The sequence below is a fragment of the Schistocerca piceifrons genome, chromosome 2 (assembly GCF_021461385.2).
Source record: "Schistocerca piceifrons isolate TAMUIC-IGC-003096 chromosome 2, iqSchPice1.1, whole genome shotgun sequence".
In the NCBI taxonomy this organism is placed as follows: domain Eukaryota; kingdom Metazoa; phylum Arthropoda; class Insecta; order Orthoptera; family Acrididae; genus Schistocerca; species Schistocerca piceifrons.
In genome coordinates, this window is record NC_060139.1 from 429,610,214 (window position 1) to 429,624,118 (window position 13,905).

A 13,905-nucleotide genomic window follows, 5' to 3' on the forward strand; every position below is an offset into this window, starting at 1 on the left:
CCCCTTTCTTGGACACGTATTAATTAATAGCTCCGTCATTAAGCATTTTACAATCTTCTTAATTTTTAAGTAAACAGAGTTAAGTTTGCTTTAGTTACTGAAAAAGTTCATTTCCACTGTATTTAAACTGCGCCGGCTAGAATTTTTAGAACGGAACCGACAGTAGAACATGACCGCTGAACTTCCTCTTTAAGATTCCTTGTAACCATTGTTTTTACAATATACTCTTCAAACTTGGTACACCTCTATTATGGCAAGTTCGAGTGCTGAAATTAAAACTTTCCATTACAAATACAAATGATACTTAGTATATTATGAATCGGGAAATTCTAGTACCAAATTTGGTTTTCAGTAAATAATTTGAAAACTATTGGAGGTAGTTTATTGGTGTCACACATTTAAAGCTTTAACATGAAACCGAGACTACATACGAATTTACATCTTTCTGAGTCTAATGTAGAGGTTTCAATTTTTGTTAATATCGCAGATTTGAACCAAAATATTGCTCTGATCGAGTTGAGATTTGGAAAATTTACTTTTGACATACATTTGCATATTCTGAACAATATTTAGGTCTCTAGTTTTATTACTAAGTACCGTTTATTTATTTTAAGGTAGTCCATTTGATTATTCTGACACTGTACAGTGTTAACATTAATATATTTAAGCATACATTGACGAATTTCGGAAAAGTTATTTTAATGTTCAATTCCACTCTTAGATTATGGGGCAGCCCTTCGTACTTTAAGCACAGGCGCTTCATGATGACTTGCCGGTGGTAGTAGTGAACTGTGGTAAGTCGTGGCACACTCGCTCTACTCTGTACCTCTTACAATGACACACTGCTTGTTTCGCCTCAGTTGGGGTTGGGAAGAGACCAAACAGCAAGGTCATCGGTCTCATCGGAATAGGGAAGGACGGGGAAGGAAGTCGGCCGTGCCCTTTCAAAGGAACGATCCCGGCATTTGCCTGGAGCGATTTAGGGAAATCACGGAATACCTGAGTCAGGATGGCCGGACGCGGGATTGAACCGTCGTCCTCCCGAATGCGAGTCCAGTGTGCTAGCCACTGCGCCACCTCGCTCGGTAGCCTCGCCTCAGTATATTTCAGTAAAACATAAAAAATATATGTAAAAGTATCTCAGTAAAAATATGAACTTCAGTAAATCATGTGAAAATCAGGAGCGAGTCTTGATAAACGGTCTCCATATTAGTGATCGGTGCATCGAATTAATCCCAATGTTTTTTTTTTTTTTTTTTTTTTGTCATCAGTCTACTGACTGGTTTGATGCGGCCCGCCACGGATTCCTTTCCTGTGCTAACCTCTTCATCTCAGAGTAGCACTTTCAACCTACGTCCTCAATTATTTGCTTGACGTATTCCAAGCTCTGTCTTCCTCTACAGTTTTTGCCCTCAACAGCTCCCTCTAGTACCATGGAAGTCATTCCCTCATGTCTTAGCAGATGTCCTATCATCCTGTCCCTTCTCCTTATCAGTGTTTTCCACATATTCCTTTCCTCTCCGATTCTGCGTAGAACCTTCTCATTCCTTACCTTATCAGTCCACCTAATTTTCAACATTCGTCTATAGCACCACACCTCAAATGCTTCTATTCTCTTCTGTTCCGGTTTTCCCACAGTCCATGTTTCACTACCATACAATGCTGTACTCCAGACGTACATCCTCAGAAATTTCTTCCTCAAATTAAGGCCGGTATTTGATATTAGTAGACTACTCTTGGCCAGAAATGCCTTTTTTGCCATAGCGAGTCTGCTCTTGATGTCCTCCTTGCTCCGTCCGTCATTGGTTATTTTACTGCCTAGGTAGCAGAATTCCTTAACTTCATTGACTTCGTGACCATCAATCCTGATGTTAAGTTTCTCGCTGTTCTCATTTCTACTGCTCCTCATTACCTTCATCTTTCTCCAATTTACTCTCAAACCATACTGTGTACTCACTAGACTGTTCATTCCGTTCAGCGGATCATTTAATTCTTCTTCACTTTCACTCAGGATCCCAAGTCCACTGTCAAATATTTGATGAGTAATGTGAGTTTGCCAGTGCAACGCTTGTTAGACCGCCTGGTATAATATGTGGAGAACATAAAACATTCATTAACATCCTGATCTGAGCTAAATATATTTTTAATCGTCATTTTCAACTTCAGCATATTCAAATCCACATAGATCAACTATTTTGACCTTTGTAAAAAAGTTTAAAATTAGTTGCCAAGCTTAATATATACAAGAATGGTGAATAAAACTGAGGATCCCATAGATGACGATCGGTTTTGGATTTAGGAAAAGTGAAGCTTCCAGAGGGACAGCTTTGACGCTCCCTTTATTAACGGAAGCAAGAATGAAGAAAAGTCAAACAGGATCCTAAAATATGTCGGCCTAGGGAAAGCGTTCGACCATGTAAAATAGTACAGCATTCTGATAAGGACAGGAACAAGCTATTGGGAAGAGCAGAGCCTATACGATATATTCAAGAGCCGAAAGGGAACAAAAAGAGAATAAAACCAAACTCAGAGTGCTTGGATTAAATACTGTGTAAGACAGGGATGTAGTTTTTCACCCATACTGTTCAATTTATACACCGAAGAAGCAGTGACGAAGTACCAGAGGTGGTCATGAGTTGGATTAAATTTCAGGGTGAAATAATGTCAACGATAAGATTCGCTGATTACATTGATATCCGCAGTGGAAGGGAAGGAGAATTACATGAGCTGTTGAATGAAATGAACAGTCTAATGAGTACAAACATGGACTGAGAATAAATTGAACAAATGTAAAAGTAAAGAGGAGTAGCAGCAATGAGAATGTCGAGGAACTTAATTTCAAAATTACCGTTCAGAAGTGGACACATGCAACGAATTCTGCTACCGTGGAAGACAAATAACCCATGATGGAAAATCAAGGATATGAAAAACTGGCCAGTGGAGGAAAAGAGAGTTCATTTCAAAGAGAAGTCTTCTGATGTCAAATCAAACATCGACCTTAATTTAGGAAGAAATTCTGAGAATTTGGTTTTGAGGGCAGCATTGTTTGGTAGTGAAGCATTTATAATGGAAAACCGGAACAGAAGGGAATCGAAGTGTTTGAGAAGTGTTTCTACATAAGAATGGACTGATAAGAAAAGTACGAGGAATTTCTCCGCAGAATCGGTGAAGAGAAGAATATACTGAAAACACTGACGAGAAGAAGGGACAGGACGATACGACATATTTAAAACATCAGGGATTAACCCCATAGTACTAGGGGGAGGGGGGGGGTGGCTGTGCAGGGTAAAAACGGTAAGGGAAGACAGAGACAGGAATATATGCAGCAAATAACCGAGAACGTAGGCTCGTGTTTAATGTGAACCATTGATAAGAATAAACGAGATCACTACCTTTTCTCTAACATACGTAACCAAAAATTTTGTTTATAGATACTTTGTGTTGTACAAGAAGTAAGTTACTTATTATATTTGTGCGTCTGAGCTACCGAGTCCGTTGTGAAGCTTTTTAAAATTTATAGAGGCATTTTTAAAGCAAAGTATGTTGATATAGCAATGTAAATAATATGGGAGAGTTATTTAATTACAATGTCATTAACAGTGCACTGTAAGCCCCAAAATTAAGCGTTTGAGGTGTAATGACATTGAAATGGAGTTTCGTAAATGAAAGTTTCAGTGCTGATGATTAAGCTCCAACTATGAAATGTGTTTTGCTTAGCATATAAGTTACTGAAGAAGCAGTAGATGGAAGATATTAATAAGTTTCATGACCACTCATGTTTCTTTCAAAATTTTTTAAGATCAAGGAATCTACGACGGAAATCTGCAAAGTCAGTACAATTACGTGAAAGAGCCGCTAAAATGATTCCTTCAACCGTAAGAGGTACTAGCCCTTTGCTTATTGTCTGCAAGAAAGTAATTTTCTCACACCAATGTAATTTCGCAGCTATTTAGTCGATCAGGATCAACATTTGTATGCCAGTTTAGAAAAGGGGATAAACCATAAATTGGCATATCGAAACATTTACTGTATCTTACATATAATAAATGTTCTCATGTTTGTAATTATTTTCTTATAAAAATATATATCTGTCCCCTTAGCTGAAAACTTTTAAGCAGTATTACTGAAGAAAGACAAATTTACACTTCTCTCGAAAATTATACAAATTAGTAAATTCAGCACCTGAACGTTACAGTCGCTTTACTTGTAGGATATCTGTTTATGCAAAGAACTGTTAAGATAGCTAGTCGTAACTGACACATATTCCTAGTACCTCTGGTACCCTCTTGCCGGGCACTTAAGTGTGACTTGCCGAGTATCCATGTAGATGTAACTACATTCTTTTTTTGAAAGTCTGTTTATTTTTTATGTATGGTTGTGAAGGTGCAAGCAGCGTATGTCATCAGCTAGTGCTAATAGCTGAGTCTAAGCCAAGGTCGGCGAACGCAGTGCTTCACTAGAGACGATAGGGACCCAGTGATTGCACAGTTGACATCTTGTGGATCTCACCTCCCATTACTTTCACCTGTCCACCTATTGTACTGCGTCCTGTATCCTGCCTAACTGGTCACAGTACCAGGACCTTGTTTAGATGCAGTAGAAAACTGCCCTGTTGACGTTCAACTTTGAAGATATCATCTCGGCTTCCGAATCTTGCATGTGACATACACTTACAAGAGATCTGGTTCGTTGTTATTTAGAGATTTTTGTACGTTGATACCCAGACTTTCTGTTCTGGTCATTGTGAAGAACGTAGTCGACGACATCACTCAATTGCAGTGTAAATCCCCGGAGACACTGACGGAGATGCGCTACAGTATTGATTAGGAAGCGGTAGATAATCCCGAATTAGAGCAAGCCGCGCCATCTGTTTTATCCATTAGCACGGGACTGCGTCGTTACTCTCATATTGATCAGCGACTATTTCCGTGAAAGTGCCGGCGTTACGTCTGTCAGCGTCGAAGCGAAACCAGGCTAAACAGAATACCAATCGAGTTGTCAGGATTTAGCGAATCCACGACCTTTCCATGTAGTACGTTCTATGGCAACTACGTAAGAGGATAAAAGGTAGTGTCGCGAAGGACCCCTAAGGAAAGAATATTATTTTATTGTCCATAATGAATAAACTAACCAAGTTAAAATTAGACACTATCAGAAAATACATTCCTACGAAGATAAATTTTATCAGCAAAACTAACTTGATACTTCAGCCGTACGACGTGTGCTTGAGGGCGTCGTGCTTGCCTACATTAATAGGAAAGCAAAAGCCGAGCGAATAAATGCAATTACGGTGTACCCATCTCGTCTGAGACCTATCATGCCCAGTGATACCATTACATTTTTTTATTTATTTTTTAATTTCTGAAACTAACTTCTGTTCTCCCCTTGTCCTTTGACGTCACTGGAGATATTCTTAGTTACTCATGCGGCTGTGGTCCTTGCAACTTCGTGCTGATTTTCCGTCACACCAGGTCTTATAAGCACCCAACGAAGGCGAAATTTGGGTGTCTACCGCTATATATGTGACAATAGCCTCATATACAATTAGATATTCAGTAGTAACAGGGGTTGACTGAATTAGTGTGTAACGTGTAACAAGTACGTGAATCTGACTGCTAAGTTTGATATTCTTCTATGGAACACAGTGTCGATAAATCAGTACGATGGGAACTGCTAAAACGAAGAAGTCATGGCAGAACATCAATTGAACTCTTAACTGTAGTTCATTCAAGCAGGAAAGAAATAACGTCTGCTTACAAAACAAAGCACTACTTTACTAGGTAATACGCTACCGAAATGACGTCCTATATTTGCCTGCTCTATCTATCACAATGCTGATTCAGGTGTAAGGCTTTGGATGCATGCCAGTCTAATGAGTAGCCATGAAACATGTCCAGTCTGTTTTATTATGTCGTGTACTAGCTGGACTCATAATGTTGTTCGCATTCTACTAGACTGCATTTGTACTGGATTTTAAGTGGTGGTGGAGGTGGGTAGTGTTTAACGTCCCGTCGACAACGAGGTCATTAGAGATGGAGCGCAAGCTCGGGTTAGGGAAGGATTGGGAAGGAAATCGGCCGTGCCCTTTCAAAGGAACCATCACGGCATTTGCCTGAAACGATTTGGGGAAATCACGGAAAACCTAAATCAGGATGGCCGGAGACGGGATTGAACCGTCGTCCTCCCGAATGCGAGTCCAGTGCGCTAACCACTGCGCCACCTCGCTCGGTGATTTTAAGTTAATCATGTGCTATGGACATTCATATAAAGCGTGTTCAGAAAATTATGTAGCAACTTCTTTAGCTGTTCCTGACCTCCTTGCATGGAGGGTTTACAGATTTTCTTCAGCAGACATCCTTGGTTACTCTTAATTACACACGTAATTGACATTAAGGAATGGAATCTGAATAAATGAGCCTAATTTTAAATAACCTAATTCAAATGTAAAACCTATATACACAAAAGCATTGACACTATGCATCTGTCAAAACTAAAGTTACAGGCATAAAAATTTTTGTCAGTTAACTATTGAAATTTGTAAATTGGCACACAGCACACAGACTACTTATACAAAAATCAGTACATACATTTAAAGAAATATTTTCCATTTACAATCAAGTTACATTGAGTGAATCATTTATAAACAAATGACATTTTGTTGGCTTGAGTACTTTTCATACCATAAGGAAATATTCGGTACTCTGCTTTGGTGCCCTACCTATAAGCTGAGCAGAACTTCACACGATTTCAGTAGTGGAAGTGGCATCGTCGCCGCTGAGGACTCACAAACACTATACGTAACCCAGCACTTGTTACTCTGCTTTTATCACTGTTATATGAGTTGAGCTGGTCGTCACACGCAGTTACGACGTTTGATGCAAGGGAAAAGTGACATCGACGCAGCCGGAGACAGGAAGATCTAGGAGCTGTTGTTACGCCCACGACGAATCGCCGCATTGCATCGTACGGTTCGTCGGCGGCACGTTCCCGTTATGTTGACAAGTGCCGGATGCCAGTCAGCTGTTCGTGACGTCAGCCACCTCCACCTCCCCCAAACCGTAGCGCGCCGGGCGTCGAAGGTCGTTGGCAGACAGGCATGAAAACAATAAAATAACGTTACGGCAGCGTGAGGTAACAAAAGACTAACTCGCTGCGCGCTTAGCTGTGCACTGTTGCCTGCGTCCTGAAAAACAAAACACACGCTACAAGCGTCGCTGCGTTGTCCACTGCTGCGCCTGTCTCAGGACATAAGAGAAAGTGTTGTGTTGGCAGAAGAGCCAACACCGTGTTACTAGTGGAGGCCGAAATGCACGAGTTTTAGCTCACGCAGGCTGACGTGATGAGGGAAGAACTATACTGACGTGAGATCTGGAACATGACAAGGAATTAGAATTCAGAAAGCGGGCGTAATTAGTTTGATACTTAACTTTAATCCATTAATGATGAACGTCACTCTTGACGGTACATGATTCACAATATTATCTGTTCAGAATACATTCGTAGTAAATGAATATGGCGCCTTGCTAGGTCGTAGCAAATGACGTAGTTGAAGGCTATGCTGAACTATCGTCTCTGCAAACGAGAGCGTATATAGACAGTGAGCCATCGATAGCAAAGTCGGCTGTCTCTGCAAACGAGAGCCTGTGTAGACAGTGAACCATCGCTAGCAAAGTCGGCTGTACAACTGGGGCGAGTGCTAGGGAGTCTCTCTAGACTAGACCTGCCGTGTGGCGGCGCTCGGTCTGCAATCACTGATAGTGGTGACACACTGGTCCGACGTATACTAACGGGCCGCGGGCGATTTAAAGGCTACCACCTAGCAAGTGTGGTGTCTGGCGGCGACACCACATTCCACCCCCGCAAATCGGCGGATGGTTGTGGTATAAGGCCTCCACCCGCCGTGGGGAGGACCCCATGTTCACGTATGCGACGAGGTGGGGAGCCTAACAACAGGCGAGGCTGTGCCACGCGCACCCTGCCATTCGGACCGCCGGGAGCTAGGGAAGGCCTGAAAACCTAGTCCAGGGTGCACGCCAACATGCGGTGTATGCGCCCATACAGAGACAGGAGGGGCCGAAGGGTCGACCACCACCGGGTCGGGGCACCCGACGGGCGAAAACGACATATGATCCGGAGCGGGCAAGAGTTCCATGTCGGAGGACAACTGGTCCCGAGGAGCGTTCGGCGGCGCGCGACCCAGAGGGGCGCCCGGCGGCTGCATCAACGCGTCCACTGCGGGCGTCGCCGGCGGGAGAACAGGCGGTGGCGGCGGCGCGTCGCCATAGGGCAAAATGGAAGGCAGTGTCGGTAACACCTGGGGCAGAGACGAGCCAGTAGATGGGTCCCCGGGGCGCTGACCGGACGGCACCGTCGCTGAAAGCGGACGGCCAGCGGCAGATCCCGTGCGACGACAGAGGCGCAGCTGATTGAGATGCCGGCGCACCTCACCAGAGGCCCCCAAAACCAGATACATAGCGCGTCCGAGGCAGCGAAGAATGCGACCTTCGAGCCAACGCCGTGAACCTCGATAGTGGATGTAGTAGGCAACGTCGTCTGGGGCAAAAGCACGTGTCTGCCGCTGCACAGGAACCGGATGCGGCGGACGTAGCAAAGACATCAAGGATCGATGATGACGACCGTGGAACAACTCAGCCGGCGACCGACCGTCACGGGGCTGATAGCAATACGAGGACAAAAAGAGCAATAACGCGTCCTCCTGAGAATATGACTATTTCAGCTTCAACATGTGTGACTTGAAAGTCTCGACCAATCGTTCAGCGGCACCGTTTGACTGTGGCGAAAACGGCGCGGACGTCAGATGTTGAATATCATTGGCCTTGCAGAATGACTGAAATTCTGCAGACATGAATTGTGGGCCATTGTCTGTGGAAGACCGTCAATGCAAAATATAGCAGATAACGCTTGGATGGTGGCAGATTATGTCGTGGAAGACATCCGGACAACAAAAGGAAAGTTATTGAATGAATCGATCACAACCAACCATCGAACATTCGAGAATGGACCATCAAAATCGATGTGTAAGCGTTGCAAAGGGAAAGTGGCTTTTGGTCATGAAAAGAATTTCCACGGTGGTGCTGCAAGGAGAGCATATATTCGTAATCGCGGCATCGATTCCGAAACAAGTACAGTGCCGACGAGCAAGTTGTTTCGTTCTCACTATGTCCTTGGTGGAGAAGCTTTAAGACAGAGGACTGTAACGAACGTCGTATCACGACCCTGGACTGATCATTATCAGAACGCAACAGCAAAACACCAATTCGAACAAAAAGTCCCTTCTTGTGAGCAAAACATCGGCGAACCAACGGGTCCCCGATCCGTGACTTTGACAAGGGCCATTGCGTAGCAACAAAACGCAGAACGGTAGCAAGGACAGGGTCGGCAGTTGTGGCTGTAGCTACATGACGAAAATCAATCGGAAACGATTCGACCACGTCATCGGTTTCCGAATCAATGAACATGCAAGCAAGTTCGGGCAAACGGGACAACGCATCGGCGTTTCCGTGCTTAGCAGTGGACCGATTCAAGACATAGTAGCGGTACTGCGAAAGGAAAATAGACCAGCGAATGAGTTTCTTCGCTGTACTTGGAGATACAGGCGTGTTCGGATGAGAAGGCGATGTCAAAGGTTTGTGGTCTCTGATTATGGTAAAGTGACGATCACACACGAAGTCATGAAACTTTGTAACACCAAATACGAGAGCCAATGCGTCTTTCTCGATCTGTGAATAATTTCTTCTCGCAGACGAGAGCAATTTGGATGCAAACGCAATAGGGCGATCGTGCGAGCCATCTTTGTGCGCATCCCGAAATCCGATGCATCTACCATCAACAAAAGGGGCTTCTGGGGATCGAATGGCGTAAGGCAAATATTAAAAAACAACGCCGATTTCAACCGGCGAAAGGCGCGTTCGCATTCCGTCGTCAAGACGAACAGAACAACTTTACGGCGTAAGCGATGAAGCGGAGCTGAAATGGAAGAGGCATGCGGCGCATATCTGTGATACTAGTTGATTTTTCCCAGCGCACTCTGTAGCTGCTTCAAATTCTGCGGCGAAGGCAAGTCTAGTATGGCACGGAGGTGCGTGGGACTGGGATGTATGCCTTGGGCATTGAGTACATGTCCCAGGTAGGGCAAGTCACTAGCAAAAGACACACATTTGTCCTTCCGTAAGCAAAGACCATTTTGTCGTCAGACTTGAAATAATGTTCTGAGATTGGCTCAATGTTCTTCTTCCGTCTTTCCGGAGATCACAATATCGTCCAGATAGTTTGCTGCAGTAGGGACCGACGCACAAACTGTTTGTAGATATTGCTGAAACAATGCAGTGGCGGATGCACACCCGAATGACAGTCGTTTGAATCGATACAAACCCAGATGCGTGTTAACCACCAAAACGCGCTGGGATTCTTCGTGCACTGGTATTTGCAATTACGCATCTGCTAGGTCCAACTTCAAAAAATATTTGCCCGGGCACAGTTTGTCAAAAAGATCTTCCGGGTGGGGTAAAGGAAAAGTTGCAATCACTAGTTGTGGATTCACTGTCGCCTTGAAGTCCACACAAAGTCTCAATTTTCCCGAAGGTTTCAACAAAATTACGAAGAGTGATGCCCAGAGAGAAGCCTGCACACGTTCAATTACACCTTGTGATTCCAAATCGTGTAATGTTTTCGCGACCTCATCACGCAATGCGTGGGGAACATTGCGCGCTCTGAAAAATTTCGGTTGCACGTTTTTTTTTTTTCTTCAATTCCAAATGCGTTTTATAGTTCTTAGCGCAACCGAGGTCCGGTGCAAAAATGTCTGCAAATGCTTGACATAGACGAGAAACACTGTCTGAAGGCACAGTCTGGTTCACTGATAGGACCTGATGTACTATAGACAAGTTAAACAATTGAAATGAATCGAAACCAAACTAGTTCACTGCGGAAGAAGAACGAAGAACGTAAAATAACACAAGTTTTGTTTGTCCTTTGTATGTTGCAAGTAGGCTGCACTGTCCTAACACAGGGATGTCTTGACCTGAATAGCTAGTTAGCATTTGCGACACGCAACGGAGGTGTGCCCAGCAGTTTGTAAGTGTCTTGATTGATCAGTGAAACTGCAGCTCCGGTATCGAGCTGGAATGGTATCCCTTTACCGTTAATGTTCAAGTCTACAGAAAATTTATTGTCCTGCTGACGACAAGAGCAACTGTCTCGTGCAACGTGAACTGACACTGGTACAAAATCACTTGCGACTTGACGGGAGTTCCATCGATGTCGACGCACACTATTTGTGGGATGAACACTGTCACTGTTAGAGAGAGTGGCATTGGGCGGAGTGGAATGAACGCCATGAATTTCCATGGGCGAAGTTTCTCGAGCCTGAGTAGCCTTGGTTCCGATTGCGGCACGAAGCAATGGGCCTGGAATAGTTTTGAGTTTCCGGTCTGAGCTTTTTCTGGCTAAGCAGGCGTGGCTAGAGGACAAATGTAAGGCTGTAGAGGCTTATCTCACTAGGGTTAAGATAGATACTGCCTACAGGAAAATTAAAGAGTTTTTTGGACAAAAGGGAACCACTTGTATGAATATCAAGGGCTCAGATGGAAACCCAGTTCTAAGCAAAGAGAGAGTATATAGAGGGTCTATACAGGGGCGATGTTCTTGAGGACAATATTATGAAAATGGAAGAGGATGTAGATGAAGATGAAATGGGAGATATGATACTGCGTGAAGAGTTTGACAGAGGTCTTTCAAGACCTAAGTCGAGACAAGACAACACTCCATTAGAACTACTGACAGCCTTGGGAGAGCCAGTCCTGACAAAACTCTACAATCTGGTGAGCAATATGTATGAGACAGGCGAAATTCCCTCAGACTTCAAGAATTATATAATAATTCCAATCCCAAAGAAAGCAGATGTTGACAGATGTGAAAATTACCGAACTATCAGTTTAATAAGTCACAGCTGAAAAATACTAATGCGAATTCTTTACAGACGAATGGAAAAACTGGTAGAAGCCGACCTTGGAGAAGATCAGTTTGGATTCCGTAGAAATGTTGGAACACGTGAGGCAATACTGACCCTACGTCTAATCTTAGAAGAAAGATTAAGGAAAGGCAAACCTACGTTTCTAGTATTTGTAGACTTAGAGAGAGCTTTTGACAATGTTGACTGGTTTACTCTATTTCAAATTCTAAAGGTGGCAGGGTTAAAATACAGGGCGGGAAAGGCTATTTACAATTTGTACAGAAGCCACATGGCAGTTATAAGAGTCCAGGGGCATGAAAGGGAAGCAGCGGTTGGGAAGGGAGTGAGACAGGGTTGTAGCCTCTCCCTGATGTTATTGAATCTCTATATTGAGCGAGCAGTAAAGGTAACGAAAGAAAAATTCGGAGTAGGTATTAAAATCCATGGAGAAGAAATAAAAACTCTGAGGTTCACCGTTGACATCGTAGATCTGTCAGAGACAGCATAGGACTTAGAAGAGCAGCTGAACGCAATGGACAGTGTCTTGAAAGGAGGGTATAAGATGAACATCAACAAAAGCAAAATGAGGATATTGGAATGTAGTCGAATTAAGTCGGGTGATACTGAGGTAACTATATTAGGAAATGAGACACTTAAAGTAGTAAAGGAGTTTTGCTATTAGGGGAGCAAAATAACTGATGATGGTCGAAGTAGAGAGGATATAAAACGTAGATTGGCAATGGCAAGGAAAGCGTTTCTAAAGAAGAGAAATTTGTTAACATCGAGTGTAGATTTAAGTGTCAGGAAGTCGTTTCAGAAATTATTTGTATGGAGTGTAACCTTGTATGGAAGTGAAACAAGGACGATAAATAGTTTGGACTAGAAGAGAATAGAAGCTTTCGAAATGTGGTGCTACAAAAGAATGCTGAAGATTAGATGGGTAGATCACATATCTAATGAGAAGGTATTGAATAGAATAAGGGAGAAGAGGAGTTTGTGACAACTTGACAAGAAGAAGGGACCGGTTCGCAGGACATGTTCTGAGGCATCAAGGGATTACAAATTTAGTATTGGAGGGCAGTGTGGTGAGTAAAAATCGTAGTGGGAGACCAAGAGATGAATACACTAAGCAAATTCAGAAGGATGTATGTTGCAGTAAATATTGGGAGATGGAGAAGCTTGCCCAGGAGAGAGTAGCATGTAGAGCTGCATCAAACCAGTCTCAGGACTGAAGACCACAACAACATCTACAACATGTTACCATCCTCTTGTTGTAGTTGACCGTGTATGTCGAGAATTCATTATTAAATGCAATGGTGTGGTACTAACTGGTGGAGACACATTAAGAACTGGTAAAATTTAATTTAATTTATTTCCTTTATCACACCGCATAAACATAAACACACTATCATTCAAACTGTGTGCCGCTACTATTAAACAGAGATAAATCCTTCGCTACGCAACCACCTTTGGGTCACGCAGCCTACACTTTCCACAGCCTCTCAACAACTACCTCTGCTTGCATCTCTCTGCGCCACTGGGCATTGTCGCCCTCCAAATAACAACCACTTGCGGATACTACACACCATTACCCTTACAAACTGAGGTCGCAGTTGAGTGTGACAGTGAAATCATCTGGTCTTGTGTAATAGGTGCAGGAGAAACCAAGTTAATTGTTGGACGTTTTTACCGGCCACCCGATTCTTAGAGTGACAGTTCTAAATTCATTCAAACGAAGTCTACAGCTAATAGCGCGTAAATACCCACATCATGCAGTAGTGGTTGGAGGCGACTTTAATCTGTCGAGAATAGACTGGAATGTCTATGTATTCGTTGCGCGGGAGTGGGGTGGGATACCTTTGAACACGTTTTCCCAAAATTGTCTTGAGCAGCTAGCACGGCAGCCCCCACGCAATGGAAATATCTTAGTCTTT

General features: G+C 43.4%; 1 non-coding gene across 1 annotated transcript; it reads right to left on the reverse strand.

The window, feature by feature from the left end:
- Window positions 1-6,153: 6,153 nt before the first annotated feature.
- Trnaa-cgc lies at window positions 6,154-6,226 on the reverse strand. Its single transcript has one exon. It is a non-coding gene; the product is annotated as a tRNA-Ala (tRNA).
- Between the last annotated feature and the right edge of the window lie 7,679 nt (window positions 6,227-13,905).